This window comes from Atta cephalotes (assembly GCF_000143395.1).
Source record: "Atta cephalotes unplaced genomic scaffold scaffold00010, whole genome shotgun sequence".
Taxonomy (NCBI): domain Eukaryota; kingdom Metazoa; phylum Arthropoda; class Insecta; order Hymenoptera; family Formicidae; genus Atta; species Atta cephalotes.
The window spans coordinates 2,434,841-2,449,958 of record NW_012130074.1 but is presented as its reverse complement, the minus strand read 5'-3'; positions in this window follow the sequence as shown (position 1 = coordinate 2,449,958).

The following is a 15,118-nucleotide window of genomic DNA, read 5'->3' as shown; positions in this document are numbered from 1 at the left end:
TTAATTTTAGTTTACGTTTTAACGTTAGTTTACGTTACTACTATCGTACTAACTAATTACTTACTTTACGTTACGTAGTAAAGTAACTATATATATATATAATAATAAAAATATTATTATTATATATATATATATATATATATATATATATATATATAAATTAATAGTGTTATAAAGTACATATAGCGTAATTGAAACTAATAATAAATTAATAAATTAATAAAAGTAATATCTTTCTTCCTATCAAAATTTAATATTGGATTTAGATAAATTTGGAGTTATCATTTTTAACAATTTTTTAGATCTTAACAAAATGTTTAAATCTTTAATTTTCATGCCAACAAGACCTTTCCTATTGTACTTTGAACAGTAAAAGAAAAAATTCATTTTGAACTATAGAACTATAGAACGTAGGCTAAAGTGTCACGGTAGAGATTTATTATTTCGTGTTATAACGAACTTACGAAAAAGTCCGACAGAAGCAACCTTTCTCATCAATCGAAAAGGTTCTTTGTTATTACAGAATAACGGAAGACACCCTACTACAGATCATATGACAGACGATTGCAAAGTTAGATTGGGAAATTTTACCTCATTCATCAAATTCTTCAGATGTTTTCAACAGATTTATATAGCAGAAAACATTTACAAACTAGAGAGAAAATTTATTAACTGATTTCGTGATCATTAAAATTAAATTTTACAAAAAAAGCATTCATAACTTAATAATATACATAATATAATTTATAATTTAGTAATAATAAGTATAGGAGGAAAAAATTGAATATGATAAAAAAAGTAATAAAAACTATTTTATATTACTATTTTATGTTAAATAAAATTATCTAATTTAAGGAACATGTCATGTTTTGTTATGATAAAGAATAGGAAAAAGAAAGAGGGATAAATCAAAATTGAAGAGAAATTTAATATTAAAGGGGTCATTTTTTCGGAATATTTTAAAATATTGAAGCTCTCCGCGATATAAACATTATGTATTACCGTCGCGATGAATAAAAAATGACGTAGCACTTTTTCCTTATATCGCGCTGCGACATCGTGTCGTCCCATTTATAAAATTAATAATAATAACCATTATAACTAGTAATGACATGTGACAAGTGCATCGTAAGCTCGACGCACGGCGAAGTGCGCGGCTTAAATGCATGTCAGCGTGCTTGAACTCACCGTATGACGAGGTCGGCCGCGAGCGCATAATACTCGCTCTTCAGTAATCGATCGTACTCGTTTCGGCTGCAAACGTAATTACGTCTGTCAAAGGAAGTGCTTTATGTCTTTTGTGAAAGGAACTGTACACGTCGCTCACGGAAATAGAGAGAAAGATACTCTCTGGTCGAGAATCTCCAGGCACTTTCATGACCGATCACTTCCCTCTCTCTCTTTCATGCTTTCAGCGTAGACTTTCATTAGGTGCATCGGAATCTGTCTTTCTTTCGCTCGCGATGCGGAAGCTTTCCGGATATTTGACCGGGATAGCGATTACATATCATAGTAAATGAGGCAGTGGAAAGACGCGCATGTTTTTAAATTTATCTATATAAGTAGTTTTAAAGATTAAGTTTACAAAATCAGTCAGTTTCAAGAACTGACTTTCCGAAAAAGTGTGTAAAGTCGAAACTCAAAATTATTGTGCATCAAAATTTTTTTAAATATCGGATATTTTATGATAAATCTAGATATGTAGTAGAATTCGATTTCATGATATATAATAAAAATATGTTTTTAATAATCTTATATTGTAATGTATCAAAAAATTCGTTAGAAATAAAAATCATTTTTTATTTTTATTAAAATTGTAATTCGTTTATATCCACATATCGCGGAAATCTTCAATATTTTGATAAAAGTTAAGGTAAAACTCAAATTGATTTATACACATAATTATTTCATGAATTTAATTACAGTTAATTAATTCATCAATTTTATCATTATATTTGTCAAAATCTCGCGCTGATTAAGACAATATAAAATCGATTCAATAAATTAAAATATTAAATCATGTGAATAAAATTTCCTGAAAAAATAAGAATAAAAAATGCTACAAATATCTGTTTATGCTTTAAATAAAATATTGTTTTTTTTTTATAAAGAGTAATAAAAACGTCTGAATAAAAAAAAGCACTTGTTTTTTGTAAAAGCAAATATTTCGATAAAAATATAATTGACTTACTTGGAAATTATAGATTTATATTAGGATTATGTATGATATTTTATAAATAATAATTAAATAATATCACTATTCTGAGTTTTAAACTATTAAATTTCAAATCTGATTTTGTAAAATGCTTATTAATAAGTAATACTACAATAACAATATTTACGTAATGGAAATTTAATGTACAGCTATAATTTAAGTGGTGAATGTATTATAATATTTCAAAATATTTTAAGCTGCTTTAGAATTAATCCCTCTACTTTTGAAAACATAAATACGCGATTAATTAAATACGTTACATAACAGTGTAAGAGATAGAAATAATATATAAAAAATTATTTTAATCTATTAAAAAATAAGAAAGAATACTTTATCATTAAGACCTATTAGGAAACAAAACAGAAGTGATTAATACTTCTGAATCATCCCATAAATGAAATTAAATATACTAATTACTATGTCATCGATGAGAATAATGCAAGAGGTTTTCATCATTACGAAGAGGAAGTGTGAAAATTTCATCGGCGTTGTGTTAATGGATTTCTACGTTTCTCTCGAGGGAAACACTTGGTCTTGATGACCCAATTAAAAGGCGGAATAACCAGGCATTATCGTTGAACTGATAATGTCGGATCGTAACGAGCGCATGTAAGCGCTTTTCCGCACGTTGCTGCAATGGCGACTACTAAAAAATCGTAACTGCTCGATACGTGCACATTGAATAAAACTCGTACACAGAGACAGATCGCGTTTAATTAAAATTGTTTCCATTACGAGAAGCTCGATGTACCTCGCCGAAGGGTTGTTTTCAATTGTATAATTAAGTGAATACCATGAAACAACATATTAAGCGATCGTGATTAACGTTTGTCAGAGGTCTATTTATCATCATTTACTAGCATCAGTGACTTTGCGACTCCATCTCTAATAATTCATTATTAGAATTTGAGATCCGGTTTTTGATAATTTATCACATTCAATGAAAAAAAGTACAATTATTTTCATTTCCACAAATGTTAACATTAAATATTACATATTATTAAGATCAATTGTAACATTTTTATATACAATAATTATTTTATTATGTATTAAAAAATATTTACTCATATTAATGTGCTCGTCTTAAGTTTCCTTCTCCTCATCTTTAATTGTACGTGTACAAGTAAATAAAAAATATTCTCTAACTTTATTAATAAACATAAATTTGTAATATCGGAACTTTTGTATTTTTTGTTGCAATAAATAAAATTTCACTTAATTATTATCATTTTACATCAACTATAAACTTTCACGACATTATTTTGTATAGATATCGTCTCACAAAAATTTTATGAAACATGTGTATATAGGTACACATGTAGTACATGTATATATGTATATGTATATATGTATATATGTAATTAATATAAAAATAAAAAACATGTATATAAAATCGATTATAAACGCAGATTTGCGAAATATTTCATATATAATTCTCATAGTGAATAGTGTTTCAGGAATTTGCTTTCTCTATGGTTCGTACGCTTCTTCGTTAATTTTCAATTTATGCCATGCAGCTCGCAGCGGCATGAAATATTCCACTTCTTATTTAACTGGGCACCGTACGTCAGAAGTATTTTAAACGATCGCTCATGAATAAAACAAATCGTCACATTTAAATTACCGTGGCCAATAGGATCGCGCACCATAAATTTTCATAAGCTCATCTTTATTAAACCTTTATTAAAGCAAGTGTTGCCGTTTGCAACAAAGTGGTTTATTCCGCATAAGTCTTCTTTTTTTTAATAATTGCGATAATGATTAATTGTTTGTTTATTATTCTCGCAATTTTACATGCGCAATTCTATTCATTCGATAATTGGTTGAACGTCACTCATGGCAATAAAGTTATAAATAAAGTTATAAATCATATTCAAAAGTAAATAATATAATTACTCTCTTTACCATGATAGAAGAAATAACATTAATTTTTAATAAAAGAAGCAGTTAATAAAAAAATTACATCTGCGATTGATCATATGCATAATATAAATTTCATAAATTATAATTTTCCTGGATAATTTTACTTACTAAACAATAAATAATATTCAATAAATTTCTGCACATATACATATAGGTGTTCTCAAATGAATCTCGAGAGAGAAATTCTCCGACGTTATTAATCGTCGCTTGACCATTTTATGTCAGCTTGTTAATAATACCGAGAGCTTTTTCGATCGAGATTGGCGACGACAAGGTTTTAAATTAATGTCAAGAAGAAGGTCACAGATTGGTGGGTTCCGCAAGATGGCACACGGCGGATCGTAGAATTCGACGATTACAAATTACGGGGCAAACTGCGACCACCGCACCGGCACGGCGGTCCTTACCCCCATCTCCCCCTCGTTCCCCCCTTACCCCCGCTACGAAACCGCGCGTTCTAACGTAGGAAATTTATGGTCGTCCTCGTGAATTCAACCGGCTGGCGTTACGAAAATCGAAGGTGTAATTTATACGGTCAACCATCATTTTCACTGAGCTCTGAAGCCTTAATGGCACCCCACGGAATTCGACGTCGTCGATGCCGACGTTGTCTGCGACGTCACGTTTGCCGTCATTCGCCAACGCGACGCGCTAATAATTAACGTTTAGGCACGCATCGCGTGTCTCGGACATCATTCTCGTGCCGTTTAGAGTTGAATGATAATAATAGCGAATCGCGAGTGGTCAGTAATTATTGTAATTAATATACAGCGTTTATTAAAATTGGCATTTTTCAACAATAATTCTTTCGGAAAGTATTCATAACATGCGAAATTCGCAGAATGAACGAGAATCGACCTGATGAAAATATTATTTTGAAACATGCATTTTTTTTAAAAACGTTATTCCGATGCATAGATAATTCAGTAACTGATAATCGAAAAATCACCTACGCGTAATCACGCGTGAATTCCGTTATTAATAATTCATCGATAATTCGTCATGGTAAACGACGAAAATAATTAATAATTACGATTACATAAAGCATGATTGTAACAGTGATACGTTATTTGTGTTGAACTACTAATTAATGATACGTCGATCTGGGGTAATATAACACTTCGTTATATAGATAAGTATCAATAATTATTGCGTTAAAAAAATTATGACCTAATGAGATACGTAAAATCAATAATTTAAAATCAAAAAGAGTTTTTACTTCTTATAATGTATTCAGTATTCTACATTTTATTTACGTATTTCTCGATTAACACATCCTACTTATTCCCTCGAAACCAGCTATTATGTTTGAACTAGAGATCCTTGGAAAGTCTTGATTTTATTCAATCCATAGATTCTTGATTGCATGCATTCGACTATGGTGGTTAGTATATAGATACGCTCGAATCGATTATGATTGCGAGACACTCGCGTACGGCTCGATCTCTCTCTCAAACACCAAGATTCTCGTACACGGCTGTGTTATACCTAATGCAAGAAGTTTCTCAATTTAGTTCGCATTGGAGTACATTGCGACTGCATTCGCTATTAAATGCACATGAAACTAGTGATACGACTTGTGTGTACGGAAACGCGGAGATTCCGATTGCTCCCAAAAATGAACACAATTTTCGCTGTAGTAATTAATTAACAATGAATGTACCGTAACAATGGTCACATAAAGTTTTAACACAAAGAGGTTCTTCCATATAAATGTTCGCATTTTAATCGAGCTTACTCATATATTTCCGTTCAAAATTTTCAATACGCCTTATATTTTTGTTAATAATTTCATTTTCATATATAAAATATGGAATTATGATATGGTATATCCTTTTATTTTTGATTACGAAAATATTCAATAAAATCGTAAATTGCCAAAAAATAATTTTAAATGGAATTTATAAATAAATTTTTCTCAAATGCTGAATAAATATCATATAATATATCGGTTGAAAGAAATATCGATAAATTTTTACGCTAGTCATCAACAAACATTTAAGAGAATGGTATGTAAACAATATTCTTGCAGAAATTAAACATTAAATTACATATAAATCTTTGATTAAATCGAAAAATTTATGATTGAATGCCAAGAGCTTGACTTTGTTATTTATTAAAGTCCAAGGAGAATTAGGTTTTAAGAAGCAAAAAATATAAAAAGAAATAAGTTCTTTTTTTCAGTTTTAGTAAAAATATATTATAAATTTAAAAACGTAACATACGCAAATTGTATTTACATTTTATTCTTTATATTACGAAATTTCCATAAACGAAGAATGTGCTGAAACTTTTGAGCAATAGAATCGTTCAAGCTAAATTATATATAATAATTTTTATTTTGCATCAAGAAGTGATACAGTGCATGAAAAATAAGAGAATAAGATTAATATTCAGAAGTAGTATCCCAAAAATCATAGCTTTTTTAATAACTAATTAACAAAACTAATTACAAAGAGATATGTACACAATGTCTGTTTTAAGAAAAGAAATATGATTTTTGTGAAAAAACTCGACATTGTACTGCATATATATTTAATTGTACTAGGCATTTATATTTTAAATATCAATTTTCAAGTATCGTTCACAGTTATTACTTAATTTTTTGTCTTTAATTACTAAATTGATGAGCCTGATGCACTAAAAATGGAAATTTTACGAAGATTAATAAAGATCTAGTAAATATTCAGAAGTACTACTCATCAAAAACTCATCAAAAACCACAGTTTTTCTCATAGTAATTAACAAAATTAATTATAAAAAATATCTATACAATGCTTTAAGAGAAAACTTATATGTTTCTACTACAATTTAAATTAATTAAAACAGAGGAAATGTATTATAGGCATAAATTTTAAATCAAAGTATTCTTTGCTATAATTTAAATTATAAAAAAAAATATATGCAATTGTTGAGTTTTTTCTCACAAGAATAATAAGCCTCCTCTTAAAATATTATTATATATGTATTTTTATAACTAGTTTTGTTAATTACTGAAACAAACTGCAAATTTTTGAGTACTTTTGAACATTACTGAGAATAATAATCTCAATAATTTTTATTATGTAAATATTAAATATGAATGCGAAAATTTATAAAATATAAATAACTGAAATACATGAAGTCAGAAACAATTTTTTATAATTTAACATTTGATAAATATGAGAAGTTAATTTACATTGAATTTGTATAATGAAATTATTGAAAAATTACACAATTAATAAAAGAATTTTATGGAGATAAATAATTTTTATGTGATTCTGATTAATCTGATACCAATATAAATATGTCGATGTGAAAGTTCATTTCAAGCTATCTATATATAAGTGCATTAAACAAAATCCCTACAGCATTATTCGCTGTGTTTCGACATCACATTTCCGCGCGAGAGAAGAGATCGTCGAATGCAGAAATTATTTCTCTCAAAATGTGAAGCGTTAAACGGACGTTCGTGCATATACCGAGGCAAACGCAAAAAGATCTTCAGAAACACGCGTACGCGATAAGCGCGGTATTTCAAAATGCGGTGCATATGATAGGAGAACTTCCTCAATTTATTCCTCGGAGCTGCTGCGCGCGCGATGCGAATGCAACATGCTCTCGTTGCAATCGTTGTCTAAAAGCGGTAAATCTTTCATCGCACAATAGTCGACTACGACGAACACAATGATAACAACCTTTTTCGAATTCAACGACCAATTATCTTAACGCATCTTACTACAAGAATATCTAATTGTACATTTCCATAAAATAAACTATATATTATCTTTTCAATAGCTGATAAATATTTGAAATTATTCATTGTTCATTTATTTATTAACATTTTAATATATTTTTATATTAGAATTGTATTATAAACTGTTTATTTCATTAATTTTCAATTTCATTGAGAAAAAGAAATCGTAATTGTTTAGAAAACAAAACTCTTGTAATATTTTATTTTTGCAAATTAAATTAATTACATAATATAGCATAATAATCGTACATTCCTAATCTCTTTCGTGGGGAAAAGTCAAATCTGATTAATAGTTTACAAGGTTTTGTACATATGACTATTTCTAAGGTAATTTCTAAGGTAAAATTATCGACGCTATGCTCGAATCTGCTATCAAAATATTTCTATTAAGTCCGGTTTTTTTTAGATATAAGAATAATTGTCCAACATATAAAATGAGGTTTATTAAAATTTAAAAAATCAGGAATGTTGAATTCAAATTTGTTTTTCTATATGAATTTGGTTTCACGTATTAAAGTCCAGCAGTAATCTATCTGGTTTATTCTAATATCGTTTAATAAATTTCTCAATTATTATTAAATTCTAATGGGAATATTCATCTTGCTTGACGCATTCAAATAATTCAAAAAGAAATATTATATTAAAAAAATTAATATATTATATTTTAAAAATAACATGGTATATCTTAAAATTGTCATGTCATACCTTAAAAATTCGACGAAAATTTTATTCGGCAAATTTTAATTCAGCATTCCAAAATATGTTAAAATGAATTTCTTTTCTTGCATTAAAAATTATTGAAATAAATTAAAAATTAATTTCTAAATTAAGCCTTTTCAAAATCTAATAGGTATTTTATAAGAAGCTCTTATAACATTGTAATAAATTGCTTGAGAAGTTGATATTTTAATTATTATCGATAAGATCGAACAAAGTTATTTGCAATTTTGTAAGTCATCTTGAACCGATTTATCATGTACCTCGGTCAAGGCGTTAGATCGTGAATGCTTGACTTTCAAATAATACGGTTAAGGATCGGATAACGTCGCTTAGATTTTGTCGACTCACACTCTTCAGCTCGCAACGCGGCCGAGTGCATCGCTATGCAGCCTCTCTTATCGAGCGGCTCCGATGAGTCGCCGAAGGCAACTAATTTATTCACGTTTCGCACTTACGATAATAGCTAGCAATTATCGTCGGTTGATGCATCGGTTTTTTTTTAATAGGCCATGCGCGTGTAGGCCACCTGCTATAATGTCGTCGTAAGGACGGCGTTAATTCTCGTTAATTCCACTAATTTCAATATGCCTCGCGTGCAACACGGATTTTACGCGATGGCGATTAATTATGCGTCCTTATCGCTCGTCGTTGGCCTGTAGCGCGAGTTACGTTCGAGAAGCGAGCGCGTATCACGATGAATTATAGCGCTTGTCGCGTTGCACGACGAAACTGATTTGCGTTGTTGGTTCTTCCCGAATTGCTCAAAGTCCGAATGTGTTAGCACGTGTTGTAGCACTCGCATTAGTTAGGATTACAATAATCATGATTTATATTATATATATATAGAGAGAAAGAGAATCTCAAGATGATCCTTAATAAATTATCTTTCATTTTTATATTCAATTTAAAATCAATTTTTACTTGACGGAAATGCTGAAGAAGACTATATTCATCAATAGATCAGTTTGCGTTGTTTAAAAATTCCCCAAAATTTTTAGACTTGTGAAAAGTGATAAATATATATTCGAATGTTGTGAACAGAAAGCGAAGATGCTGGATCAAAAAATACAAACGACGCGAACAGATTTTATAATAATTAACAATAAATACTTTGACTCCTGATTATAAAACTATTTTATAAAATTCACTTGAAATATAAAATATATTTCCACTATATCTAGTTTATGTTTTGTCCGAATGTCGCACTGAGAAAAGCTTCTGGTTGAAAATGAACAATCAGAGAAGATCTGATCATATCAATCAGAATTTTTGTTATCTCAACTAATATTAAATAGATTCAATTAAATAATTCTCATTTGTTCATTTTCAATCAGAATTTCAATTAATTGCAAGCAGACTCTTTTTCCAATGCAAAGTTCCCGCGTTATCACGCAATTGCTTATTTTCAAATCACGCAACATAATTCAATGTCATACTTTTGCCCCTAATATGTCAAACTTAGGAAGAATGGAGGGGAAAGATTCCTGAGAAATCAAAGGGGATTTTTTTATTTCAAATTCTGTCACGCGTGCATGTGCCGTGGTTACACGCCGATTCGGCCAATGGGCGATGTTTGCTTATCGTGAAGGGACGTAAATTAAGGAACCGGCGGTCATAAATCACACAACTAGAACGGACTGTATCACCGTCAGAATATCAAAACGTGTCGGAAAGCTCGACATAACGAATATAGAGTTGGAATAACTTAAGCGACCGACATGGAAAAAATCGCGTGCATTCGCCACGAGCTTTAATAGCGCACTTGGCTCTTAGAGTAACATTTATCTAGAGCCCCCATTTTTTCTTCTTTCCATATTGCGCCGCGACGTTACGATTATATGAGTTTTCCAAGAAAACTGTATACGCTCGGCAGAAGCTTGTTTCTTCGGAAATTTACATATTCCTTTCCTTGAATAAAGGATAATCCTTAAGCTTAGTTAGCCATTTAATATTAAAAATTAAAAAACAGTTGCATAAATGAGAAACGTAGCGAATATTTATTTTACGAAACATTTAACAAATGAGCTTATTTTTATGTAAAATGAATAATTCTTAATTGATATTTGTTTAAATATATAAAATAACGAACATTTTCAAATTATTTATTAATCAAATTATTTATTAATAAACATAACTTAATTAAATAGTAATAGCATTAAAGGACTTAGTTAAGTAATAAATAAAAAGTTACAAAAAAAATCATACTAATGGTGGAAATGTTAAAGTGATATAAAATATGATAAACATTTTCTCATCTTCAGTATCGTACGATATATTGTACAATATATATAATAAAAAATAAAAACGCAGTGTGTACAATTACAGTAATGCTCGCAGAACGTTTTGCATAACGTAATATTTAAACATCAAAGGTGAAGGATATAATCTTGGATGGTAATCTTAGATCCTTACCCCCTTTATCTTTGATGTTTAAACATTATTATTTCGTATTTGATCCGAACCAAAGAACATTTAATTTCACATTCACAAGGAACTACATATACATATGTTATAACTTACATTAATTATTTTATAATAATTTGAGGACGAAAGGCACTTTAGATTGATAAATTGAGCACAGAAATTTTCATTGTGTGATGTTATATGTCTGTATATGACATACTAAACTATAATTTCTATTAGATTTATGCAAGACATTATCTGCGTATACACACTGCATTCTTATTTTTTATTATATATATTATATAGTATATATAACACATAAAAATTGAAAGATAACTCAATAAAAATTGAAACGTATATCATATTTATATTGTTATGATTTTCTATTATATTTTCACCATTTGATAGAACTCTTTTATTACCGTTATTATTATTTATTACTTACTAACTAGCATTAAAATCTAGCTTGGCTCAGAGTATTTTAATTCTATTGTTCGAATTTTAATCTATTGATCTTTCTACTTTAATTTAATTTTTTCTATTAAATAGATTAATTTCTTATAACATGCATGGTTGTAAAAATATATATATGTAAATATTAAATTTATAGATATTATATAATGTCAAAGTTCACGTTATAGTGATTTATCTTAACTGTGATACTTTTATTAAAACAGTTTTAGTTGCAAGAAAATGAGCTTGATATGTACAATGAAGTCTAATTAGCATGGTAAGTGTTTTAATTTCAGAAGCTTATAGTAGCATCGTTTCGGAAATTGTTAGTCGACTGCTGAGAAAATATTTCATTTTTACGTGGTTCGAATTCGGAGTTTTCTATCCGTTAATCTTTACGAAGTTTATATCGAAAGAAACTTCCAATTAACTTTGCGACGTTTACGATCGGAGGTTACGATTGATCATTCTAATAGTTAATTCGAATTCCGTGAAACGTGGCTATAAACGTGATTTCGGAGCGCATTTCTACAATTTATCGCATTCTTTACGTGTTGTATAAGTACGTTACTCGCTTCTTCTTCTTTTTCTTGAAACTTAACAATGAAAAGCTCGTTGCGGTTTTATTTACTTAATAGTTACGTTTTGAAATTCCACACGGTCACGTCGTCGAAATTCAAAGTCTCGATCTCGCCGTGAAACGATCGAGATTGTACTTTTGATGTGTTTCCTCTTACGTGCTTCGAATTGTATTTCGCACAGGCAGCCATTCTCGTTTCATGTCTTCGCGACGTTTGTACAGAAATTATAATTTCTTACGGAATAATCATCAGGAATCACGGCTCCGGAAAAAGAGATTTTCAAAGAAAGCTTACCTAAAACATATAAAAAACATATTCATTAGTAACACATTCGTGAATCATAAAAGTAATTTAAAAACAAATAAGTGAAAACAGGACTTTCAATATTAAAATAATAAAATTATGTGACATCAAGGCAAACAGGAATCACGAATAAGATTATGAAAACGTTATAAAACTAAAAAGGTGTGTATAAATTGATAAACTACCTATTAATAGACTAAGACAATATTTAATAAATTTATATTACATGTTTCGGCTACAAATTCGAGCTCTCCTCAAATGTAAAAGGTACAATAAAAATATATATTGTGTAAGATGAAACACAATCGCTAATGAAAAACGCAGAGAATATAATATATAATATTATGTCGATGGAATGCTAGTGTTGGATGAAATACTTGAAACAGAGGAAACAAAAATTGCTCGCCAATGTGATTGCTCTGGAGAGATTTTTATATCAAAGTGTTTATATCAAATAATATGTTAGGAGACAAGGAAACTTGTTAAAAAAGATTCCATTAAAAAATTTCTTCGCTTAAATCTTTGCTCTCGAGATGGAAAAGATGCAAATATATTAAAGATTCTCAACATAAACTGTTATATAGCAACGACGAAATGCTCTCAAGGGCATATACACTTCCAAAGATTCATAAAGAAAACTGTTCGTTCAGAATTATTGTTTCTTCTATCGGCAGCTCATTGCACGCTTTAGTATTCTTTTTACATAACTTTCTGTAAGAGAGTTTGCCTAAGGCTGATAGTCATGTAAAGAACAGTTTTCAGCTTATCAATAAACTCACAAGTATAAACATCGAGGATAATCATAAACTCATTTCTTTAGATGTAGAATTATTTACTAACATACCAATTGATATGGCATTGGATTGGCATTAATGATAAATGGAATCACATTTCAAAGAAGTGTGACATTTCGAAGGGAGAATTCTTAACGGGAGTACATTTCATTTTAGATTCTACATATTTTAGTTTTGACAATACTATTTATAAACAGAACTTTGGCACGCCCATGAGATCTCCCTTGTCTTCCATAGTTGTGAACTTGATGAGACTGGAGGGGAAGGTCTTGATGTTATTCCAAGATGTATACTTTTTTATTATCGTTATGTTGATGATTTGTGTACGGTGGTATCTATCTAAAATTGATTCACTATTAAATCTTTTAATTCGTTTCATCCTCGTCTGCAGTTCACGTTGGAAATTGGCGATGAATCTTTGAATTTTTTAGATGTTATTATTATTAAAAATAATACTAATGATTGATTGGTAAAACTTTTCTTTTCAGGTAGAAAGGTTTCTAAATTTTTTTTCTAACCATCCAATATCTCAAAAGAGAGGCATAATGTTTGGCTTATTGGATAAAGCTCTCTTATTGTCTGATTCTGCTTTTCACGAAAAGAACATAATTTTTATTATACAATAAACAACTTAATTGAAAACGATTATCTTTTCAAATTTATTTTTGATACCATCAATAACAGAATCAAGAATATTTTTAACCGTAGAATATCGAGAAAAGATAAAGTTATTAATGATGTAGACTTAATAGTCAAGCCTTCTTGGCTTACAGTACCATATGTCACAATATAACTATAAAATTCAAGAGATTCAACGTGGACATCAAGGTGTCTTTCTTCAGTTCCAATAAATATAGTAAGTAAATATATTAAAGTACACAAAGATTCTTTGGCTGCATTGTCGAAATCAAACGTTGTTTACAGATAAATTATAGAGATTGCGATGCAACATATGTGAGCTAAACAGGAAGGAAATTGATAACAAGAATTTCGGAACGTGGGACTCATATATGCTGAAACACATCTTCAAGATTAATAATAACAGATCACAGATTGCAGCTTGACCATGATTTCGACTGGGACAACATATGTACTTTAGACGAGGAGTCGTGTTACAATAAGTTTGATCTCTGAGATGCTGTATATTAAAAAACAGAAAAATAGCTTTAATCTTCAGACACAGAAGGCTTACATATATCATACATTCCGATTAAACAACGTTTGATATTGTGTCCCTAAGATCGTGCTTATTGTTTCGTCTATCGTACTGGTTAGACATATGATTATGTCTCCGTAACAATATAACGGTTTTCTGACATCATGCATAGAGATTTTTTATTTTCTGGCCATAAATTGTTAAATTGTTGACGATATTTATTTATGGACATGTGTCACTGACTTGGATTGGGATAAGTCTTTTACCAGAGGGAAGCTTTGTTGCTTGCATTGCATTTATTCTTTAACTACGTATATAAAAAATGAAGTTTTATCTTTCACTAAGTTTTTTCTATTTCTTTTTTTCTTTTTCAATAGTACAACAAAAAAGTTTTTTCTCAATTGGTCTTTCAACCAATTGACAAACAATTTTCCTGTTTCAAGTATTTCACCCAACATTAGCATTCCATTGACATGATATTATATGATGTTCTCTGTGTTTTTCATTAGCGGTTGCGTTTCATCTTACACAGTATATATTTTTATTGTATTTTTTACATCTGAGGAGGGCTCGAATTTGTAGCCAAAACTTGTAATGTGAATTTATTAAATATTGTTCTTAATCTATTAATATAGGTAATTTATACACACTTTTTAGTTTTATAACGTTTTGTAATCTTATTCGTGGACTCCTATTTGTCTTAATGTCATACAATTTTACTATAGTAATTTAAAACTAGAAAAATTTTAGCTGTAACTATTGCAGTTTTTGTATGTATGTATATATTTTCGTTTTAATATAATAGATGACAAGCTCATTTCTCTCTCTCTCTCT